This window comes from Lissotriton vulgaris, unplaced genomic scaffold (assembly GCF_964263255.1).
Source record: "Lissotriton vulgaris unplaced genomic scaffold, aLisVul1.2 SCAFFOLD_224, whole genome shotgun sequence".
Taxonomy (NCBI): Eukaryota; Metazoa; Chordata; class Amphibia; order Caudata; family Salamandridae; genus Lissotriton; species Lissotriton vulgaris.
In genome coordinates, this window is record NW_028250362.1 from 543,551 (window position 1) to 554,421 (window position 10,871).

Sequence of the window (10,871 nt, forward strand, 5' to 3'; positions counted from 1 at the left end):
TTGAAGGATCTGTGTTCAGGTCCATAATTTTGTAAAAAGCAAATTAAATCCTTGATATTATGTTGATCTATCATTCTTTAAAGTATGAGTCAGGTTCATTTAGAGAAGCCAGGGACAGTAGGTGGCTTGGCCTGACGGTTTCGAACCTGGCTCTGTTTTGGGCTCGCAGAGGTAGTCTGGTTTCTTTTGTTTTTTTGAACTAGGGAGAGCACGCACATCGGTGTGCGCATGCTCGGATGTCTCGGTGTGCGCATGCTCGGATGTCGTGTGCGCATGCTCGGATGTCTCGGTGTGCGCATGCTTGGATGTCGGCTTAAGTCAACAAGTGCAATATATTCTGGTCACAAGGACCCTCGTGCATGTCAATAGCTCCCCGCTCGGTGGTTTGGGGGACGTGGTTTAGGGGCGGAAGGAGCTTTCCCTTCAGCTGCTGCACTCACATTTCACGGCTTTCAACCAATCAGAGCACGAAATTCACTGAACATTATTCTCGTCCATAATAAGCCCTGGGGTGCGGATTGCGTCCTGCACTTACCTTATAGAACAGAATTAAAGGATTAACAACGTTTTCCCTCCAATAAGTGAATGTAAAGAGCAATGACAGCAACGCCACCTCCCTTCTGGACAATCTCGCCAACCTCGGACTCAAACAACTTGTCACTACGCCCACCCACATCGCAGGTCACACACTCGACCCTATCTTCACCTCCAGCAAACATGTCTCCTTCAGTCACACCACTATTCTCCATTGGACGGACCACAGCTGCGTACATTTTACCTACAATAAGTCCACAACTCACAACCATCCTCAACCTACTCTGCGAAGAAACTGGAACAAAGTCACCATCGACCAGATCTCCTCATCGCTTCTTCAAAACCCCCCTGCCCACTCCTCAAACCCCGACCAAGCAGCAATTAACCTCACCCAATGGCTATCCAACAGCGCCGACATCCTAGCACCGCTGAAAAAACGTCAAATCAAACTAGGCAGCAAAAACGCCTCCTGGTTCAACGATGATCTCAAGAAATCCAAGAAACTCTGTCGCTCCCTCGAGAAGGCCTGGAAAAAAGACCCAAACACCAGCACCAGGGACGCCTTCAAAAACGCCACCCGCATACACCACCAACTTATCCGATCTGCCAAGAAAGCCGCATTCAAAGACCGACTAGACAACAACGCCCACAACAGGAAGGAATTATTCAACATTGTCAAAGAATTTACCAACCCCTCAGCCAACTCCAACGACATCACCCCCTCTCAAGCCCTCTGCGACTCCCTAGCTTCGTTCTTCCACAACAAAATCGCAGACATCCACAACAGCTTCGACAACAGACCCGGAGACCAACCCACCCAACCTTCTGCAGGACCCTCACCCCCCTCGAACATCCTTAATGACTGGAACCCAATCTCAACTGAAGACACCATCCGCCTGATGAACTCCATCCATTCAGGATCCCCCACAGACCCTTGCCCTCACCACATCTTCAACAAAGCAGACTCCATCATAGCACCACACCTCCGAGACGTCATCAACTGCTCCCTCAATTCAGGCACCTTCCCAGAAAGCTGGAAACACGCCAAACTCAGCGCCCTTCTGAAAAAACCCACAGCTGACCCCACCGAACTCAAAAACTACCGCCCCATCTCGCTCCTCCCATTCCCGGCCAAAGTCATCGAGAAAGCTGTCAACAACCAGCTCGCCGCCTTCCTCGAAACCAACAAATCCCTTGACTCCTCACAGTCCGGCTTCCGAGCCAAACACAGCACTAAGACCGCACTCATCGCAGCAACAGACGACATTCGAACTCTACTGGACAATGGAGACAAAGTCGCCCTCATCCTCCTCGACCTCTCCGCAGCCTTCGACATAACACCCTGTTACAACGACTCAGAAACATCGGAATCCAAGGAATAGCACTGGAATGGATCACGTCATTCCTTGCCGGAAGAACTCAGAGAGTACGCCTCCCACCATTCAAGTCAGAGGCCACTAAAGTCATCTGCGGCGTACCACAAGGGTCCTCACTCAGTCCCACCCTCTTCAACGTATACATGAGCCCCCTCGCGGCCATCGCACACCAGCACAACCTCAACATCATCTCCTACGCTGATGACACTCAACTGATCCTATCGCTCACCAAAGACCCTAACATCGCCAAAACCAACCTACATGAAGGAATGAAAGATGTAGCTGAGTGGATGAAGCACAGCCTTCTGAAACTTAACTCAGACAAAACAGAAGTCCTTATCTTAGGTACCTCCCCCTCCGCCTGGGATGACTCTTGGTGGCCAGAGGCCCTCGGAAAAGCACCCATCCCGACAGACCACGCACGGAACCTGGGCGTCATCCTGGACTCCTCACTCTCTATGAACAGGCAAGTCAACGCCGTTTCATCATCTTGCTTCAACATTCTTCGCATGCTCAAAAAAACATTTCGCTGGATCCCCACCGAAACCAGAAAAACGGTCACCCATGCACTGGTCACCAGCCGCCTGGACTACGGAAACACCCTATACGCAGGTATCACTGCAAAACTCCAGAAAAAACTCCAACGCATGCAGAACGCATCAGCCAGACTCATACTAGACATCCCACGTAAAGACCACATCTGTAATCACCTGAAAAACCTCCACTGGCTCCCCGTCAATAAGAGGATTACTTTCCGCCTTCTAACCCACGCACACAAAGCACTTTATGAACTTGGACCTGAATGCCTCAACACACGACTTTCCTTCTACACCCCCTCCCGCCAACTACGTTCTTCCAACCAAGCGCTTGCTACCGTACCTCGCATCAATAAAACCACCATGGGAGGTAGATCCTTCTCCTACCTCGCAGCTAAAACCTGGAACTCACTCCCCACTCACCTTCGTCTCACTCAGAACCACCTAGCATTCAGAAAGCAACTTAAAACTTGGATATTCGACAAGCAACTCCCCACCCTTCTTCAAGCGCCTTGAGACCCTCCGGGTATGTAGCGCGCTATATAAATCTTTGACTTGACTTGACTTGACTTGACTTATCTGGCTGGACCAGTCACCAGGGATGCGGGAGGGGGATATACTGCATCAATGTGTAAGCAGGGGTGGTGCCAGCTGATACAGAGGCTGAGATAGACCCCACCCCTCAGGGCACTGTGCACGCTGCAGGTGGACTAACGGGGTACTGAGTACCATTAGAACTGATCACCTTCCAGCTGCTTATTGAGTCTGGAAGACTGTCGTCCAGGCGCGCAACACCCATTGGGCTCACCGGGCTTCAGCCCCCCACCCCGTCGTGTGTGTCAGCCCGGGCTGAGAGAGCGTCGCGGGCTGGCGACCGTCTAATTGCAGCCGCACCCGAGTACTTCACAGGTCTTTAAAAAAACCATCTACTTTTTAATGAGGCCATTGTTGTGTTTTCACCCCTTCTTGGAGCCACTCTGCCTATGGCAGGAAGACGTAGCCCCCCCCCCCCCCCCCCCCAACAAAAAAAAAATGTGGCTCTACTAGTTGTCTGCCTTCTGTCGGCCGAGGTCGGATTGATAAGGCAGGCACTCAGGCAGGGAGGGATGGGCCTGTGACTGAGGGCCAGTTGTGAGCTGGTCTTTTAGATGCCATGCTGGCCCCATTGGTGTCTTTGCGTATCATTCGGCTGTCCTACGTGGCCCGAAGGGGACCTGAACGGCCTCGCTGGGGACAGTGGTCTCTGCTCCTCTCTCCCACCCAGATGGAGGCCCGCACTGTTCTTGCCCGTCCCCTGCCGGGCCGGCTTGTTCCTTGTGGGACACTGGTTCCTACAGCCATGACATCATGCCAGGAGAGTCGCATTGTACACTAGTTATCTTTATTTAGACCACACCCCTACTTAGATAGGCCACAACCCTTTGAGGTTTGCCCCGGTCCTTTTAGAGCACCCCTAGTTTTTTTCCCACTTAAAGTCCTGGTGGAAAGCATCTCATGGAATAAGCTAATGTAAGAAGGGAAGGTAGAGAAAGGGAGACAATACAAGGACAAACCCACATGGATTTTATAATTACCTAGAATGGTATGACGACCAACCCTGGCCACGGGCCTGGACAAGAAAACAGGCCTCCCGAAGGTTCAGGTGTCATGTGTTTTTCATGGTTATGTTGTTTCATGTTTATTTATTTGTTTGATTAATTAATTAAAATCTTACAAATGGATAAAAATGTATACAATACTTAAATACTGTTGCATGCATATATTCAAATACTTCTCATAAAACAATAAAAAGAAGTCTGACCCATAAAAATTATTCCATTAATCAACTTGACAGTAATTACACAAAAATTCAAACACCAGCGTCCAACTTTTCTTGGCCAATATAAGAAATTTCACAAATGCTGAATTAATTGCTAAATCTTCGGGATCTAAGCTTGCCATAATAGCCTGTCTACAGGTCCTTATACCACGTTCTGTGGAGAAGTGTGGCTCACTGGTTAGAGCAGCAGACTCTGAAGCCGAGATCAGGCCCGGGACCAGGGTTCAAGTCCTGACGCGGCAGGGTCTTGAGCTCAATGTCTGCGGACTCGATAATTCTCGCCTTGGCGCCTACTCTAATCATGGGTCCCATACTGCAACTCTGGGCAATAGCTTGCTCAATCTCCACAATGGCCCCTACAACACTAGAATGCCTGGCTTCACCTTGGGGGTGCCCAGGAGGAGCTTCTCACAGGGAGGGTCAGGAAGGGTTCCACAGCGTTATACAGCGCCGGGACGCCCCGTTGGGGCAGTTGTGCGCTTTACAAAATACACTACATTAAATAGTTTCTTAAGAACAGCTTTTTTTTCGACTTCCAGGTTCGGGCAAAGGCACATTAACCCCCACATGCATCAAAGTATTTTGGAATCGCAAACGGTGCGATTCCTTAAAATCGGCCGTTTGCGACTCCAAAATAGCTTTTTGGAATGCATCATTCAATTTTAGAATTCGCATCATTTTTGAGATTTCTAAAATTGCATTTGCTTTTAAGAAATCGCAAATATGCGATTTCTTAAAAGCAAATGCAGGAATATTTTTCAAATTGCGAATTTGCAATTAGGGGGTTAAATTTACCGAGTGGTCCCCCCCTGCACCCATGAAATGCATTAACAAATTGCGAATTTCAAAATGAAAATCGCAATTTGTTAAAGCCTTCCCATTGATCCCTATGGGCCTTTTGGCCCATAGGAAACAATTGGAAGTGCGAATTCGCACTTTGGAATTCGCATAATATTTGAGAATCGGTAAAAATTGCGATTTTTACCGATTCTCAAATATTTTGCACAAATGTACATGCATCCCATTTTGCATTTCCTAATTTGCGATTCCCTAAAATTCGCAAATTAGGAAGTGCAAAATGAAACAATGATGCGTGTGGGGGATAGTGTATGATGTTTTCTTGACCAGATTAACAAAGCGTACATGCTCCGAATTCTTCAGGTCTTTTCCATTGTGCCAAATAACATGAACCTGGAAAGATACCAAACTCAGCTTTCATAAAGATTGTTTATTTTTTTTCGTCCATGATGTTTGCAAATTGGTTTGGATCTTCTTTTTCTTAAAACCATTTACTATTGGCCATGCATGGTGTCTTTTAGTAAAATTATCTTTGTCCTTTATCAAAGAAAGATAGTCCTTGATTTTGTTTATTGTCTACTTGAAACTCTCCTGTTTGATTGCGTTGTTCCAAATAGGAGCTAAACCATAGTCCTTGATATCCGATTTTAGATAGGCGAAAATAGTTAGTTGGTGCTTGCTTCTTGCCAAAGAAGGCGGGACATTTTGTTGTCATAATCATTTTTAATCCTGTTCCACACCTTCATTATGTTTCCTTTTCTTGAACAAGATTGGTCGTTCAGACCAAATTCCAACCTTACTTGTGATTGTGAGGCATTCTTAGGGAGTGAAAATAAATGACGATAGGTTTTTGCTTCCAAAGTATTTATAATCTCTGCATCGCTCCCATTGAGCACTTCACTCCCATATGTTAGGGAAGGCAATAGTTTAGTAGATATTGGTTTTAATAGAGGGCAGTAAGACAAATCTCCAATGGATTTCTGGATAGATCTAAATGCGGCGGTAATGGAATTTGCGGGGCATATTACCAGCGTTTAGCGATATTTATTTCTAACGATGGTTAGCAACAAATTTTTTAACGCTAAGCTTCGCCGGAAATTATCGCAGAGATAACTTGCTATTAGCAAGGTTTATCTCAGAAGTGATAAAAATCCTCGCACTAACTGCCAATTGAGAGATTATCTCTGGAAAACCAATGATAATCTCTCGAAGTTTGGCGTTAGCTTGATAATCGGGGCTCACAAACTTAGCCATGATATCCACCTTTCATAGGATATCATGGTCAAGTCAGGAACATACCAGGGGCCTCATTTATGAGAAATGACGCATCGCTGCGTGAAAGCAGCGTTGCGTCACTTCTCAGTGCGCACTCCTTGCGACATTCCTGATGCGTCATATTTAATGTATGACGCATCATGTCGCAAGGAGTTACAGATTCGTCAGTATTTCTGACGTATCTGTAAGCACAAAAGTGACGCATAGCTGGAGTGTGTCACAAAAGTGACGCAACTCCAGCAATGCGTCCTTTCACATGGGGCAAGCCCCATGTGAAAGGGCCTGCATCAGTCTTACGCCTGCTGTGAGGCAGGCGCAAGATTTTGACGCAACGGCGTCCTAAAAGTGACGCAGTGAAATCTCATAGATTTCATTGCGTCACTTCTACGACCCTTCCTTGCGTCAATACGCCCCCCTTGCATACATTATACCTGGCGCAGGTATAATGTGGTGCGGGGGGTTACACAGTGACGCATCTACCTGGCAAAAAGGCGCATTTTTTACGCCACCGGTGCGTCACAAAAAGTGACGCACCGGCAGCGTAAAAGTGACACAAGGGCTCATAAATGAGGCCCCAGGTGTAAAAAAAGCAGTGCTAACCGCAGTTAGCGCTGCTTTTTTTTATCACTAACAGGGTTAGCGAAATCCTTGATAATAGGAGAAATGTCGCTTAACAACATTTCTCCTATTATTTTTCTCTGGAACGCCCCCTTTGCATCTCATTAGAGATGCAAGGGGAAGCGTAGAGAAAAAGGGTGCTAACATGCAAATTTGCGTGTTAGCACCCTGTTGCTGATAGTGAGATAATTTTATCTCCCCTTTCTTGGCTTTTAAAGCCAAAAAAGCTGAGATAAATCCCTTGATAATATGCCCCTGCTTTCCTTGTAATTTCACTTTTCTGATGAACGAACTTACCATTATCGCTGTAAGTTACTCCCAAGTATTTGTAATCATTTACTTGTTCCAGTTTTTTACCTTCCAAAAACCAGGTATGCACATACTTTAAACGTACATTTTTGGTGATTACCATCATTTTAGTCTTTGCATCATAAATGGGCATACCGTTTTCCTTGGAGTATTTAGATATGCCGTCGATCAGTCGTTGCATCCCCACCTTTGTATAGCTCATTAGAACAACATCATCCACATATAGCAGGTTTGATATCTGAGTTTGAGCCAGCCTTGGTGGGTGGGCATTAATAACATTAAGGTCAGAGGTGAGATCGGATAAAAATAAGTTAAAAAGTAGGGGAGGTAACACACAGCCCTGTTTAAGCCCATTCGATGTTGGAATCATTTTAGTTACCGTTGAGCCATTACCCATCCTCACTCTAACCCAAGTATCAGAATGCAAAGGTTTAATCATTTTTAACTCTTGGCTGGAATTCCTTGTTTTGCAAGCTTGGTCCAAAGAAGCTCGCGATCAACACTGTTGAAGGCAGATTTAAAATCTACAAAACACAAATATAAAGGTAGATTTGCAATTAGTGTCTTCTCAATTAATATTGCTAAGACTAAAAGATTTGTTGTTGTGCCAAGACCTTTGACAAAGCCTGTTTGGTTTGGGGGTATTACCTGCACTTCTTTTGCCCACTCAGTTAGGTTCGTTAAAAGAATATTGGCAAACAACTTTGCATCTGAATCCTGCAAGGTAATTAAACGGTAATTTTCTGACTGTTGCCAGTTGCCTTTTTTAATATTGGGATTATAAGCGAGCCTTTCCATGAGGTTGGTATTTCCCCTCTCTCGACCAAATCATTAGAAACAGCTGTAAGATGATCTGACCAGAAGTCGGGCGATTCTTTAAATAATGCAAAGGGGAGGCCATTCGGCCCAGGGGCGCCATCTTTTTGTTTTTTTATCAATCTTGCCACTTGACTGGTAGTTATACTCACGTCTGTCACTCCTTCTTTGCAATTCTTTGCTAGAGAACTTTCCACATTAGGTTGTATCAAAGTTCCTTGGTTTGGATTGAGATGAGTTTGTAGAAAAGTTACCCATTTTTCTTCGGATAAACTTGATCCAATTCCCAGATTCTTTGGTCAAGATAAGCAATTAATAAGTCTCCAGAACTCCCTTGAATTTGCCATTGAGCTTGCATGGAATATTTTTGTCCATAGGTCCTGTCTTGCTTTATTCTTTTCATTCCATATCAGTTTCCTTAGTTTACAATTGATATTCGCCAATGAGGCTCCTATATCTTTGTTAGACGGAGTCCTCTGTAGGTGTCTTCTCAGTCTGTTTTGTTGCCTTCTAAGTTTCCTTATAGCATGAGGTAAAAAGATCTAATTTACTGCATCTTCCCCTTTTTTGCAATATGAGCTTTTCCTTTCTTGGGTGATTATAGATGGTAAATTATCAGGGACTACTTTGTGTGTAAAGTTTTCCCATTGTTCAATGGGATTTAAACTTTTTTCGATCATGGAAACCATCAACAACTTTTTTGCCCTTACAGTGATCTTGTCCGTGTCTGCCGGTTTCCATGCAGAACAGATTTCTCCAGGAATTGTCAGGAAAGATTTAGATTTTGTACATATTATGTTGATGTCGATAATTTGCTGGCTGTGGTCACTTTCCATCATCTTGATTAAGGAGTAGGATATCACCTTATGAAATATAGATAAAGACGTCAGGGTGTAATAAATTCGGGAAGAGCAATTTTTTGAATGAAATGACCAGGCCAGCGGAGAATCAGTAGGAAATCTGCCGTTCAATATTCTTAGACCTAACGCTTCCATATCCCTCACCAACTTTACCCCAATTTTATTATATCGACTAATGTGATTAGGGTCCATTATTGGGTCAGGGATTGCCCATTGTTGATTTTGAGAATGCACAAATTCGCCCCGTGGTAGGGGCGTTAGCAAATTGACGTTAAATTTGCCTGTAACGATATAGTCGGCTAGAGGCTCATCCAATATTTGTTCTGGTAATGGATTATTTAAGGCACTGATCAGCGTATTCTTTAAAGACCTGTTCGGAGGCAAATATACATTTACTAGAGTCAAAACTTTATTCAGAATATTTATTCCAGGTTTAGAATGGAATTTTAAGTCCTGAAGGTTAGGATTGTTCGTGAAAATTAACTCATGTTTCGCATTAAGTTCATTTGATACAAAAATTGCTAATCCTCCACAGGGCGACCACATTTCTGATGTTTTATAGCTGGTTCAAAGTAACCCGTGTGATGTTTTTACATAAAGGGGTCGATTGCCCATGTTTCCTGCAGTAATAATATGTGGATTTCCGTTGAAATACTTTGGATTTTAGCTTCCATCCTCTGACCGGAGATGCCATTAATATTCCATGAGTATAACTTCAAGTTAGACACTACCCCGTAATTTTCTTGTGATTGAGTTTGGGGTAAGTTTTGTCAGTGATCCTTGGAGCCATGAAGGGATACCTTAATCCACGAGTCATTTACTTCATTTCGATCTGCTTTCTTCGTTCTTATTGAAGAAGATTCAACTTCACGGTTTATTGTCCCCTGGGGATTTTTTAATACGGAAAACACTGCTTTAGGTTAATCAGACAGTGATTTTTTTGAATTACTTTCAGTATATAAGAGAGGTGTTGGATAAACCTTTGGAGCGACTTGACTTATTATTATGCCCCAATCACGGAAACAACCATGCTCCTTCATTATGGAGTCTGCAATTGGGCCTATGGGTACTGTTATCAGGGTTATTGGCAGAGGGCCTTCAGAATTTGATTGAAAGCCTACTGTTTCGATATCTTTTGTTGATATATTACTTAGACTTGGTAAGTTTCCCATAAGTCGGAGGATATTTCCTCGATTTAGAATGGTTCAGGTGTCAGTTTGACAGCACAGGTACAGGTCAGGGCAGGTGAAAGCCAAATTAGGATGGATGCAAACTGAACCAGATTCCTTTAGCTAAGTGTAACGCCAGTGTTACACCCCTCTCTGCAGCTAACAGTTGGACCCCGATTGGGTTATCAAATCTTCTCCCAAAACCCCGATTGGGTTATCGATTTTCCCAGTAACCCCGATTGGGTTATCGAATTTTCTGACAGAGTGCTTCGCCAGCACCTCTACTCTCGATCCCCTATTGAGTGCGTTGGGTCAGTGACAGATCTGCTAATCGGACAAGTCGGACAATCTGGCTAACTAAGCCTACCTTAGATATACCATTTTCCAGGGCAGTGTACCACCCCTCAATGTTGCAAATTCGTGTATTCCCGGAATTTGATTGGACAAAAGGCAAGGAGAGGTCATCACACCATACCAGTTATGAGATCATGTTCCCTCCCATTAACTTTATTTTCCCATGCACTTTTATTCCACCCAGCAGTGAATGTATCAATATCAATAGCATTGTATTATTTGTACAGTCCAGCTTCTTCTTGCAGGGTTGAGAGTTCACGCTCCCAGGCGCATCTCAGTCAAGACTTCTCTTTGACACCCATTCAATGTCATTGCTTGAGGATTCTTGGACTCTTGCACATGCGCGGTGTGGCTTTCAAAATGGAGTTACAACACATACCAGGCCCAAACACGAGCCATTGCGAAAT